Below are 13126 nucleotides of genomic sequence, written 5' to 3'. Positions count from 1 at the left end.
TTAAGTCCTAGCTTTATCAATACTAATAACAGGAGCAATACAGGTGTTCCTGAACCATCTTACCTTTGTGGGTTTGCGGATTGGGCTGCATCAAGTAAATGAATTTGGAAATTTCAGATAAAAGAAAAATCTACCCAGCTTCCCACCACCGACTCTTTGGGTCCCATAGAACATTTCTGGATCCATATTGAGATCATGCTGTGTGAATAGGACAAAAAAATCTGCCATTTATTCACAATTTATCTGAAACTTTTTCCTGTTTTTTCTTGTAGTAGTTGATGGAGTCCTAAGAAGAGTGAAGTCACAGGGTGCTTAAAAGACCACACAGCAGGCACTAGAAGGTGTAAGTACAACACACCATCTCTCCCCGCAGACCTTTGCAACCACCTGTTGTTCCTGTCACAGCAGCTCCTCAGTGGCTGCCTCTAAGCTCTGGTTTCTCATGCTCAGACCATGGCAACTTGGCTCGAGTTGGAAAATGCCCAGCCCAACGCCAGTAAGTACATCAAGGGGACCACAGGTCAGGAGTCCACCGGGCCTGCGAAAGGCAAGGAGACTGACAAAAGTAAGTGCCGCCCATCAGCCCCGGGCTGGCCCTGTGTGACCCACCAGACCCAGTCTGGCTCCTCATTCCACATGGCCTTTGCTGCTTGTTTGGACAGGTGACACAGGGACCCTGGTAACCAAGACTGAACTTCTGCCATCCTACTCTACTGTCGCACTGATAGAGGAGCCCACGGGGGATGCAGACCCCTGGGACCTGCCCGCGCTTCAGAACACCGGGATCAAGTGGTCAGGTAGAAACGAGGCCCGCAGGAGCGGGCGTGAGGGCACCCCCTGAGGACACCACCTTCATGTATCATCTCCATGTCATCTCCCGCTTTTCCAATGTCCTTCAAATGGAGGTCTTCGCTAGGAATACATTCTGCAGTCTTTGAGACTTGGAGCCGAAGCACAGTGTGAGGATTGGGGAATTATTTTTTGTTCCATCCTTCATTCAACAAATGTGCCAGCACTGGGGTTACAAGCAAGCCAGCCAGTGTGCTATTCCTTATATATGGATAATCCATTGTGTGCTGACCAGGTCCTGGGCTGTCATGAGCTGCTATAGAGGCCGCAGTGAACAGAGCAGGTCCCTGGTGAGAGCGCCCCTGGGTCGTTGCTCCCTCACCTAATTGCAGGCAGCTGGGAAGGCTTCCAGAAGACAGAGTGTAAAGCCTGAACAGTACAGGCAAACAGTGCACTTATTTTCCAGGTGCAGGGTGTGGGATATCTCTGCAGAACAGAAGGGGAGTGAGGGTGAGGGAGCTGGAAGGGAGGCGGTGAGAACCTCTTTAAAACTGAGTGGAGAAAACAGCAGCCACAGAAGCAGCATTTCAAATGCAGCCTGTGAATCTATCTTGCAGCCACATTCTAGAAAATATTCTGTGCTGCTCTGAGTGCCTGGTAGAGCTACTGTGTCTGACCCCCGTGCTTAGCAGGTGTCGAGTGCTCTAGACTGCCTCTCCCAGTGACACTGGCTCAGCCTAGCATGGAGAATGGCTTCCTGTCTGTGACCCAGACCACACTGAACCCTCCTCCTGATGCAAAGCCTTTAGAGACACTTCACACGTTTCAGCTAAATGGGCTACACTGGCAATTACTTTCAAAACTGCAGCCACGTATGCCACGCATCCCAGGCCAGCTTGCAGCCAGTTAGTAGGGAGGAAAGGTGGGGGAGTTCTGTGCTCTCTTTCAAACTTGTCAGTGTTTAGACACTAAAAGCCCTCGTGCTTTATCTCCTCCCCCAGAGAGAGACACCAAAGGGAAGCTCCTCTGTGTCTTTCAAGGGATTGGGAAATTCGTTCTACTCCTGGGATTTCTTTACTTGTTCATGTGCTCCTTGGATGTGCTCAGCAGTGCCTTCCAGCTGATTGGAGGTATGGGCGAACGGGTCAGAGGGGTGTGGTGGGGGGTGTTCTCCCTGGATTTGCTTCAGACCATCACAGCCCAGCAAGCCCTCTTCAGCCGCAGCCTCCTGGCATGTTTTAGGGCTGGAAGCCACTTCAGATCATCCTGTAAAGCCATGCTTCCATGTCACAGAAGAGATAACTGAGTGAGGCGTATAAAAGAGCTGTGGCAGGCTAAGATAGCTTAGACCCAGAGCCAGGGCTCGAGCCACTTCCAACCCACTGACCATTGCGTTTGTCCACAGTCCCTGGACATGAAGCTGTTTGACATAAAGGCTATCTAAGGGAGCCCTGCTCTGCTTGGCCTCCCTATCTGGGGAGATTATTGGATGAAGATGCTCTCTTAGGCTAAAGCAACTGCCCAAATCAAAACTAGCCTGTGCTGGAGACGGACAGGGATCACCAGTTGGGAGAATCTGCATCTGTATTAGATACCGCATCTCCCAGGATTTACTGTGCCTAGGCAGTATGAGCAGGTGTGAAGGGGACCAGGAAGTGAAATCGCCATATGCTTGGTCACCTGTGAACCTCCAAGGGACAAGAACAGTGAGAGCTGCCACTTGGTATGCCTACTGGGTGTCTTAAATATTCCTTCCCAAAGCCCTTTCCATTTAGAGATGAGGACACTGTGGCTCAGAGATCACAACCTATAATTGGCCTAGTGGGATTTACACACAGAAGACCATATATCTCTGTACCCTTTGATGCCTTTCCTGAGAACTTACCTTCATGACCTGGGAGAATTGGGGGAGAGGCACCTGTTGGGAGTGTGAGCGGCAGTCTCCCTACCTGTGAGCCACTGCTGGTCCCCCTTGTCTGAGGCAGCTACAGCCAGGGCTTTGCTCTCTGTCAGATCAGTCACCTCCACTCTCTGGACCTCAGTGTCCTTTAGAATGGACTGGGGAGACTGGGTTAATGGCTGCAGCAGAACACTCTGCAAAAGTGATGCTCCCAGCATGCAATGGAAGCAGGGGCTTTGGGGTGGGGTTGGGAGTATTAGTTAGGATAGAGAAAAATGAGAAGATCCCCTCCTGGAGGATAAATCTGAATTGGAAATACATCTCATAGAAAGGAATTAGGGCATCAGGAGATTCACTGGTACCACTGGGCCAAGCCCAGTGTTGAGACCAGGTTCATGATCAGAGGTTGGAAGAGGACTTGCTGATGGCAGGAGTGGTCAGAAGATGAAGGGAAGGGTGCAAAGTGAAGGGAGAAGAGGAACATGAGCGTGGGGGTGTGTGGCAGCCATATTTCAGAGTTGGAGATGCGGCGTCAGGCAGCCTGGGAAGGAGCAAGAGGGTGTGGCTTCCATCCAGTGGTACCCGCAGGGCTGGAGGCTCAGCTCCCCACCCACAGCCAGCTGGCCTCGGCTGGAGACTCGTGTACTCAGCACCCATCTAACCCCTCATCATGCGGTCCTCGTTTTGTCTTTCAGGAAAGGTGGCTGGGCAGTTCTTCAGCAACAACTCTGTTATGTCCAATCCAGTGGCAGGGCTGGTGGTTGGTGTGCTGGTGAACGTCCTGATACAGAGCTCCAGCACCTCCACATCCATCATCGTCAGCATGGTGGCCTCCTCATGTGAGTCCAAAAACCCTTGAATTTAGACATGTAGGCATTTCCCTGTGCAGCTGGGGAGGCTGGACTTTACTCTGAATATGTCCAGGCCTGTCACCACTATCCTGCCATCCTGTGCAACCAGGATGTGTTCTGCTTTGATCCCAGGCAGCCTCCTGTTTCCATTCCTGTGTCCAAGTCTGCCAAATGGATCCAGATGCTTAAAGACTCAGCTCTGAATTCTGAAATTCAGAGCTGCCCAATCAGTGCTGCCCAATCTGAAAGCCACTATGCACATGTGGCTACTTAATGTTATTTAACCTTAATTGATTCAATTTAGAATAAATAATTCAGTTGCACTGGCTCTATTTCAAGGGATCTGAGTCAGAAGTGGCTAGAGGCTGCCATGTTTGACAGCAAGGATATAGAACATTTCCATCCCAGCCCTGAGTGCTAAGAATAAAGACCTCTAATCACATGACCCACTGGCTCTGGGAGAACTGAGCTTGGGGAGCTAGCACTCCACACTTGAACCTGCTGATACTTGCTCTGGCTAAGTTGGGACAGACACTCTAAGGGGGACGATTTGAACAGGTTCATTCTCAGCCCAAACAAACCTTCCAGCCAAAATTACCTAAAACTTTTCTGGGTCAAATTGGAAAAGGTAGTACTTCTTTCAAATAACTTTACTTTCATACATTAGGACATTTTGGCAGTTTTGTAAGAAAAGGAAGTACTGCCAGCAATTGCCATAGTATGCATACATGCCCTTAGGCATTGTTCCATGGTCTCCATTAAGCTGGCCTTGCTACCCTAGGGAGGACAGAGAAACTTAGAGTCACTTTACGCCGGGGCCCATAGGCGGGCTTCATGGACTCTGCTGATCCCCCCAAATTATGGGCTGGACACACACGGACCTATTTCCAGGTGAGCTGCCCCGGCTTTCATCACATTCAGTGAGGTGCTGCCCTGAGAGCAGTTAGGAACTGTTACTTTAGGGGATCGCCAGCCCAAATGAGGTCTACGTGGCCACAACACCTTCCTGAACTTGCTAATTTGCTAACTTACCCTTTCCCACCCTGTAGTGCTGACTGTGCGGTTCGCTATCCCTATTGTCATGGGGGCCAACGTTGGGACCTCAATCACCAACACCTTGGTGGCGCTCATGCAGGCAGGAGACCGGAGTGAGTTCAGAAGGTAAGAGGCTCAGAATCAGCCTTTGCCACCAATTGGCTCTTGGGTTTTGGCCAGGTTGTGTGGCTACCTTGCAGTAGTCAGTGAGAACAGGCTTATCATTCGTGGCACTCAGAATAGTGGACGCCTGCTGGGTCCTGGGGTCACGTACTTACCAGTGGTGAAACTCTGCTTCCTGATCTGCACAGCTGCAATAATAGTATATGTCACCACTGTGCTGTCTAAAAGGAGTAAACATACTCACACAGGAGAATGCTTAGCAAAGAGCGTGGCACCCTGTCAGGGCTTCCTCAATGTAAGACCTGGGCAGAAGTTTTCCTACCGAGTGATGTAGGTGAAACAAGGACAGGTAGGCTAGGATTTACTGTCCTGCTTAGTCACAAATAATTATAACCTCCTGAAGTTTCCATTCTTGGTCAGCCCAACCCATACTACCTTTTCTTTGTTTTTTACTTGCAAGCCAACAAAAGGCAAAATGGAGCTTTGTGGATGAGTAAGATCTGAAAACGGGGTGGGTCAAATGTAAGCATAAGCAAAGGGATCCCTTTCCTTTCAAAAGGATAATGTGAAAATTAAGCACATTTCCCAGCCTGTCTTCTAATTGGTGATGGGGATTTCCATGGTTTATGAAGATACAGAAGCAATTCCCAGCATCATGTATGTGATGTCCCCACCAGGTGTTCAGACAGAGGCATTAATCAGGCTGCTTGGGTAGCCAGCAAATGTCATCCCTCACCCACTGGTGGACTGGCCAGCAGAGGATGTCCCCAGATCCATTCATTTCTGCTCAGCCACACAGAGCCTTCTTTGGTCCCTGATGAAAGCATCCTGAGGGTCACAATAATAATACACATCATCCAGGGAGTTTGCTTATTTGATTTTCTCCAGAAGCTGAGTAGATTTTTCCATGTCCCATTTTATTAATATGGACATACAAAGAGGTTAAGTAACTGCACTGATGGGCATACCTGGGACTCCTTCCATGTTTTATTATTCCAGATTTTGGATTTTCACTGTTAACACTTATTTTTGCTTCTGGACAACCTATGAGATATAAACATGACTCATGAAGGTTGCTCCACATAGGGTTATAATTGACTTAGCTCACCCCATTTGGGATATTTAAGTAAATTGCCCTCCATAATAACTTTGGATGTGTGTATCATTCTTTCCTGGTGGTGTGGATTATCTCCTTAGATTTCTAGAACAATAATTAGTATATCAAACACCTGTAAGCCTCTTAAACCATTTTTCCAAACTCCTAAGAAATATTTGTATCCCTTTACATTAGCTCTGTATGAAAATGTCTTAAATCACCCTCTCCAGGAAGAAAAAGTTACTTTTTAAATACTAGCTGATACACAGATGAAAATTTGTACTTGCACATAAACTGTAAATAAGTTTCTGTTATGAACAGTGATGTTGACCAATTTTTCCCACATGTTTATTAGCTTCTGTCTGTTTATGTGCAATGTCCATCTGGTTTTGCACATTTTTGCAAGTACTTTTTAAAGGAAAGGATTTTCATTGACACAAAAGAAGTCAGTAGAGTTTCTTAGTGTGGAGATAGAGGAATACAACTCAGGGATGTGAATTCTCAGATAGCTGCACATTGTGGTGTAGATCAGCCTTGTCCCCTGTGATGACTGTGCAAATCTTTCATCAGTTTCAAGATTTTTTTAAAAAATTGAGATTTCATTTGTGTAGATTGCTTTGATCTTTGCCTTCATACTGGTCCCCACTTCCCAATGAAAGGTTTATCTTCAACATGCAAGACTCAAAAGTTGTCTTGATGCAGTTCTTCCCTACCATGGCCTCTGACCTAATTATTGCAGCTTTGACATGGCCAGTTCCCTTTCCCCCAAACAGAGAGAGCTGGGTGCTCCAGGTGGTGGGGTCAGGTAGTGGGAGACACCAGCCCTGGACCTGGCACCCATGCAGTAGTCTGCAACTCCCTTGTGCATGCTGGCCCTCAGTTTTGACATCTGTTGAATGGGGATATTAAGGTCACTCCCTTTGGGACTGCTGTGAGAATGAAAAGAGAACGCACCCCTGTGGGCATGGGTAACACCTGGCAGGCAGTATGAGTAATGGCCTATCTACAATGGTGCCCACTCCCTCATTGACTAATCTGGCTGCTGGCTTGAGGTGGGGTTCTGCTCCTGTAGGGCTTTTGCAGGGGTCACTGTCCACGACTTCTTCAACTAGCTCTCCATGCTTGTGCTCTTGCCCCTGGAGGTTGCCACCCATTACCTGGAGAACCTGACTGATCTGGTGGTGAACACATACATTTCAAAAATGGAGAAGTTGACCTGGCACTTCTGAAAGTGATCACAGATCCCTTCACAGAGCTCATTATCCAGGTAACCCTGCTTCCTCAAAGATGGAAAGGAGCTAGCTCCATGCCAGCACCCCCACCCACTCAGCTGGGAAGAGACGGTAAAGGCTGGAAACAGTGCTTTATGGCTGCCTCTGAAAAAGGCCAAGGGAGGCATAACTTTTGGGACACCTGATAGAGGAATGGGCTTCCTTTGTCCTTGACTTGAGTCCTTGTGTCATCTGCATTGGGCTGGGGGGTGGAGTGGCAGGTGCTTCTCAGGGGCTTTCCACTGGATACTTGGCACCACTTGTGCACACTACTGACCTCATCCCCAGCGGGCACATTGATAGGGTTCTCCCACTTGGAGCCAAGGAGGAAGGCTGCTGCCCTCTCCTCACTCTGCCCTCTGCTCACTAGGGTCTGTTCATTCTACTGAAACCAGTGAAGGAAGGCTTTGTGCATGTTGCCTTGAGGAGAACCGGCTCACTTGGACCTTGACTTTCACTCTTACCTCCTGGTTTTCTGTCACTCAGTCATGCAGTGGGGATCTCCTGCAGGTTCTACTAAATACCAGTCCATGGCTCCTACATCATTTATCTATGAAAACCTGCTAACACCTAGGTGCTGCACTCCACCCCGGAAGTGCAGGTAGAGAGGGTCCTAACTCGCCCCTGTAGGGGCTCACAGTCTAGTTCATGCCCTCAGAGACCCTCTTAAAAGTAACCCGTATGTGTCCTCTCACATCTGTTCTGAGGATGCTCTGTCTTCTGTCTGCTGCCCTCCTCAGCTGGATAAAAAAGTTATCAACCAAATTGCAATGAATGATGAAGCAGCAAAAGACATGGGTCTGATCAAGATTTGGTGCAAAACGTTTACCAACGTGGTAAGTTTTGAAGAATATTGCTGGGTGAGTAAACTCTTGTGTCTGTACTTTAAGCAAAACGTTTCATTCAAAGAATGTGAATTTAAAAAAAGGCAAGGTGAGAGAACATTTGAGACTCCTACAAAATCAAAACTGGCCAGTGAGAATACTTAAGAAAACAAGTCCTAAATGCTGGATGGACAGACAGAATGCAATAGGATAGAAGGACCCCGTTTTCCCCTGCTGGCTTGTTATTTTCATGTCTCCTGGATTAGCTCGGCTGCCTCTGTTCCCATCTATGGAGGGGCCCATGGAAATAGCACATCCCACTTACAGATGCACACATCGACGTGTGCCTCCCAGCTGCCCCCCACCTCCATGCCCACCACATCCCCCTGAAAGTGAGTCCTGTGGACTATACCTGCCATTTCTCATGTTTGCCTTCCAGACTCAGATGAATGTCACTGTCCCCTCACCTGAAAACTGCACCTCGCCTTCCTTCTGTTGGACGAATGGCTCCCACACTTGGACCATCAGGAATGTGAGCCACCAGGAGCTTATCGCCAAATGTGAGTGGGAGTAACTCCGGGGAAATGACAGCCAGATTGGAAGGGGATGTGGGGCTCACATGGAACACATAGATTCACCCTGCAGTCATGAGCCCCTACTGTGCAACAGGCCCCATTCAAGGCGCTGGGGCTGTAACCCTGAACCAGACAGTGAGTCTCAGGATGCTCTGATTCAGTAAGAAGCTATACTTTTGCCCCAGACATCTGTTCAGGCCATACATCCTAGTTCTTATTATTCTTTACACCTCCATCTGTATATCTCTGCCTCTCCTCCTTCTCTCTCCCATGTTAAGTGAGCAGTATACCTTATTCTCCAGGTATGGTTTACCTCACAGAAGCAAGTGAATTTAACACCTTCCATGTTTCAGCCCTAATACACCCTCTAATATCACCATAATTTGCTAGACTCGTCATGGGGACACATTGGGACTTGCAAGAAACAGAGTTTTATGATTAGCGATAGATCCTGCTTCCCCATCCTGTACCAGTTCACTCCTCGGATGCTTTAAGCCCTCATTATCAAGAGGAAGACCCAGCAAGGGATTTGGAGATGGAAGAGTGGGTCTGGAGGCCTGGGTCTGCCCCTGACGAGCTGTATGAATTTACGGATGTCACCTCATCTTCCAGCCTCATCAGATGCCCCTGGCCAGAACACAGCTTCGGGGCTACACTTCACCATGGGGCAGCTGGGGGATCAAGCTAACAACCACAAGTTACTATGAGGCAGAAGGACATTGGGGAATAAACAACCATGTGTGGCCTTGGCCAAGCCTTCCTCACATAGGCTTTGTATGGTCTCCTCAGGCCAGCACGTCTTTGTGAATTCCAGTCTCCCGGATCTGGTTGTTGGCATCATCCTGCTGCTGGTCTCCCTGCTGGTCCTCTGCGGCTGCCTGAGCATGATTGTCAAGATCCTAGGCTCTGTGCTTAAGGGGCAGGTAACCGTCGTCATCAAGAAGAGACTCAACACAGGTGGGTTCACTGTCCCCCATCCTTGGCTTCCTAGGAGGTGACACCACTGTGGCCACCACAGTGGGGCTTTAGCTTCTCATCAAGCAATGGCCTCTGCTCAGTATTTCTCTCTTAGATCTGATAAACTGCAGAAATTAAGGTGCCACTCATCCTTAATCATCTTTAGTGTCTTGGGTGGGACCTGCAGAGCAGGCACAAATTTCCACTGCATACATGCAAGGTCCTCAGAAAGAGCCAGCTCAAATGCAGAGAGCGGTGAGCTCAGTCTTCCTTCCTGGCACATTGTCTGTATGCTCCGGAATTTCCTGGGTCTTCCTGGATGCATTAGGAAAAGGGTATCAGATGCTCACCCTGTTCCCCACTTACCTTCAACTCTTGGAAACAAAATGTGGTTCTGGATAAATACATCAGCATCTTGAGGCAGCTAGGGTGACTCCAGTGAATACATGTTTTGGTCTTCATAACAAACCCACATATTTGGTTCCACCACCTGGATGTGCAGGGTGAAAGAATTCTAAACATCCAGTTTGCAATTCCACACCACAGTGGGGGTGTAGACACAACGCAACCCTCCAACCCAGCCTGTGCTCCCAGATGCTATGAAGTTGCCAGCTAGGCCTTCCACCCCAGAATTGGGGGTAACAGATCTTTTCTTTCTGTCTCCAGATTTCCCTTTTCCCTTTGCCTGGCTGACTGGCTACCTGGTTGTCCTCGTGGGGGCAGGCATGACTTTCATGGTGCAGAGCAGCTCCGTGTTCACATCTGCTATGACCCCACTGATTGGTGAGTTTCCCCCTGGCTTCTCCCTCTGGCCACCACTACCATCTCCTGTCATCCCTGGAGCTGATGCTATAGGCTTTGTATCTTTCCCCCAGGTATCCGTGTGATAAGCATTGAGAGGGCGTATCCGCTCACGCTTGGTGCTAACATCGGCACTACCACCACTGCCATCCTGGCCGCGTTAGCCAGTTCAGGCAATACTCTAAGGAGCTCCCTCCAGGTGAGGAAATGCTGCATGGGGCAGGGGATCTGAGTGGGATACAAGCCCTTCTGTGGTTTTGCAAGCAGATGGTTTCTAACAAGAACCAAGCTTTTGTCTGTTATATCCAAAATTCTGATGTGGAGGAGAAGCCACAGAAAAACAGAGTTGAGAACAGTCAAAACCATCTAGTCCTTAGAGTTAATGAAACTCAACACTAAAGGTTGTATTAAAAAAGGGTGGCCACTTGATGGAGATTGAAGAAGTATTCAGGAAGCATAGGTAATCCTTCCCAAACTCCTTGACCCCCTCTTGGTGAACTCTGGCTGGATGTTGGGAGGTCCATGTGTCCTGGTCCTGGCACTAAGAAAATCAGGGGGAAATGCCTTACCTACATTAACTAGGTGACCTTGCACAAGAAGACCTTTGACATTGGAACCCTTGTCCTATTATGTAGACACTAACTGACCTTAGACAGGTGACCTAACCTTTACACATGAGTTCCCCCACTGACAAAGGGGATCCCTATCTCGTTAGGATTGGTCTACAGATCTGATAATGCTCCGTGTAAAGCCGTGCGGTCCAGTAGAATTAATGTGAGTATACGATATCAATTTGAACCACCCAGGTAATTTGAAGTTTTTAGTACCCACCTTTTAAAAAAGTTAAAAGAAACAGGGAGATCAATGTTAATAATGTATTTGATATAACCCATTACATTTTAACAAAAATTTTACTTTATTTTGTGAACAAAGTCTTTGAAATCCAGTATGTATGTTACATTTATACCACATCTCAATGCGGAGTAGCCACATTGTGAGTGCTCAGCTGCCACTCAGGGCCAGTGGCTAATGTGTTGGGCAGGATGGCCCAAGACCCTTAGCATGATGCCGGACACATAGGAGGCACACATAAAAATGTGGCAAAGTGCGTGGCTTCTGGCGCCTGGCTACCAGGGTTTGAAACCCACCCTTATCATCTCCCACTCGTGTGACTTTGGGAAAATGGCTGACCCTCAGGGTGCCCAATTTCCTCCTACATCAAGTGGTTGCCCCTCACAGGATACGAGATTCTTAGACTAGTTGCTTCACACACAGTGAGCCCTAAATATTGCTGCTGCTAATTTATTAACTGTAACCATCCTTCCTGACCTCGCCGCTCCTGGCGTGGGGCACTGAGCCGGGAAAGCCAGCTCTCCTGCAAGCCCTTCTGCCCCACAGCTGTAACTAACTGCTCAGCTGGAAGCAGCAGCATCCACGCACAGGTAGCAGGGGGTACATTCCCAAAGCCCAGGGCTAGATTTTGCCTCAAGGGTTTCAAGCCCTGAAAGCTGAGCTGTGTCTGGGACCCACCACCTCCCAGCCAGACCCATAGTGGGGCCCCAGGTCATGCAGGTCCCACTCTGGGCTGAGCTATGAAGATGAGGCAGACCCGTGGCTCTCCTGCCCATGCCCACTAGACGCCCCCCACCTTCTCTCCTACCCACCAGCCCACAGCCCATTCACCTGTCCAACCTCCTGTGTTTCAGATTGCACTGTGCCACTTTTTCTTCAACATCTCAGGCATCTTGCGTGGTACCCAATCCCATTCACCCGCCTGCCCATCCGGCTGGCCAAAGGACTGGGCAACATCTCAGCCAAGTACCGCTGGTTTGCCATCTTCTACCTCATCATCTTCTTCTTCCTGATCCCGCTGGCGGTGTTCGGCCTCTCGCTGGCCGGCTGGCCCGTGCTGGTGGGCGTGGGGGCGCCCATCATCTTCGTGCTCCTCCTGGTGGTGCTGCTCAGGCTCCTGCAGTCCCGCTGCCCCGGCGCCCTGCCCGCCAAGCTGCGGAGCTGGCACTTCCTGCCGCTGTGGATGCGCTCCCTGCAGCCCTGGGACGACGTCATCTCGCTGCTCGTTGGCTGCTGCCAGAGACGCTGCTGCCGCGTATGCTGCCTGCTGTGTGGCTGCGGCAGGTGCTGTCGCTGCAGCAAGTGTTGCGAGGACCTGCCGGAGACGCAGGGCACCCCCGTCAAGGCCCCCGAGGCCTTTGACAACGCGGCCATGAGCCCAGACGCCCTGGACGCGGACCCTAAGTCCCAAGCGGAAGCCCCGGGCACACAGACCATGTCCAGCAGCACAGCCTTGTAGGGCCGCCCAGAGGGGGGAGCAGGGCCCCAGGTGCGTGGCGCCTGCTCCCTGCTGGCTCTGCACGCCTCTCTCCGCCGCCTTGCGGGGATTTGCCCTCCCTGAGGAGCGGAGGTGACCTCAGTCCTGACTCTCATGCCCCTTAGCCCAGCGGAACAGCTTGCCCTGTACATTCATCTCACCCCTGCTCCCAGGGTCTTCCTCTCCCAGGAAGGCATGGATTTCCAATCCTTCTCTCATTTCCCATGGGTAGAGGAACTTTGATTTCCTGCCCTCTGTCCAGGCCTGCAAAGCTCCCACCTTCTCTCAGAGGGTGGGAAGCAGGGCGTGGCTGGACCGCCCCAGAGTCACTGTGGTCAAGCAGCGGAGGGTCCGAGCGTGTCTCCAGGTCCGTGTGCTCCTTCCCGCCCCGGACTCCTTCTCGCGCCCTCCAGAGCCCTCTGCTGACTTCACACCTCCTCCGTCCACAGCTCTTCGCCCTGAACAATCCCAGTTCCCCTCGGAGACTGAGTGACCTTTAACCAACTATGAGAAGGTGGGGCGGGAGGGTCAGTATCGCCATCTTGGCTTATCTATCATCTTAACAGGTTAGGATA

General features: G+C 50.0%; 1 pseudogene; it reads left to right on the top strand.

Annotated features, from left to right (window-relative positions):
- The first annotated feature begins 453 nt into the window (after positions 1-453).
- LOC108389134 (sodium-dependent phosphate transport protein 2B-like) lies at positions 454-12739 on the top strand (annotated as a pseudogene).
- Positions 12740-13126: the final 387 nt, after the last annotated feature.

This window comes from Manis javanica, chromosome 5, assembly GCF_040802235.1.
Source record: "Manis javanica isolate MJ-LG chromosome 5, MJ_LKY, whole genome shotgun sequence".
NCBI lineage: Eukaryota > Metazoa > Chordata > Mammalia > Pholidota > Manidae > Manis > Manis javanica.
This window is presented reverse-complemented; position numbering and strand designations above follow the sequence as displayed.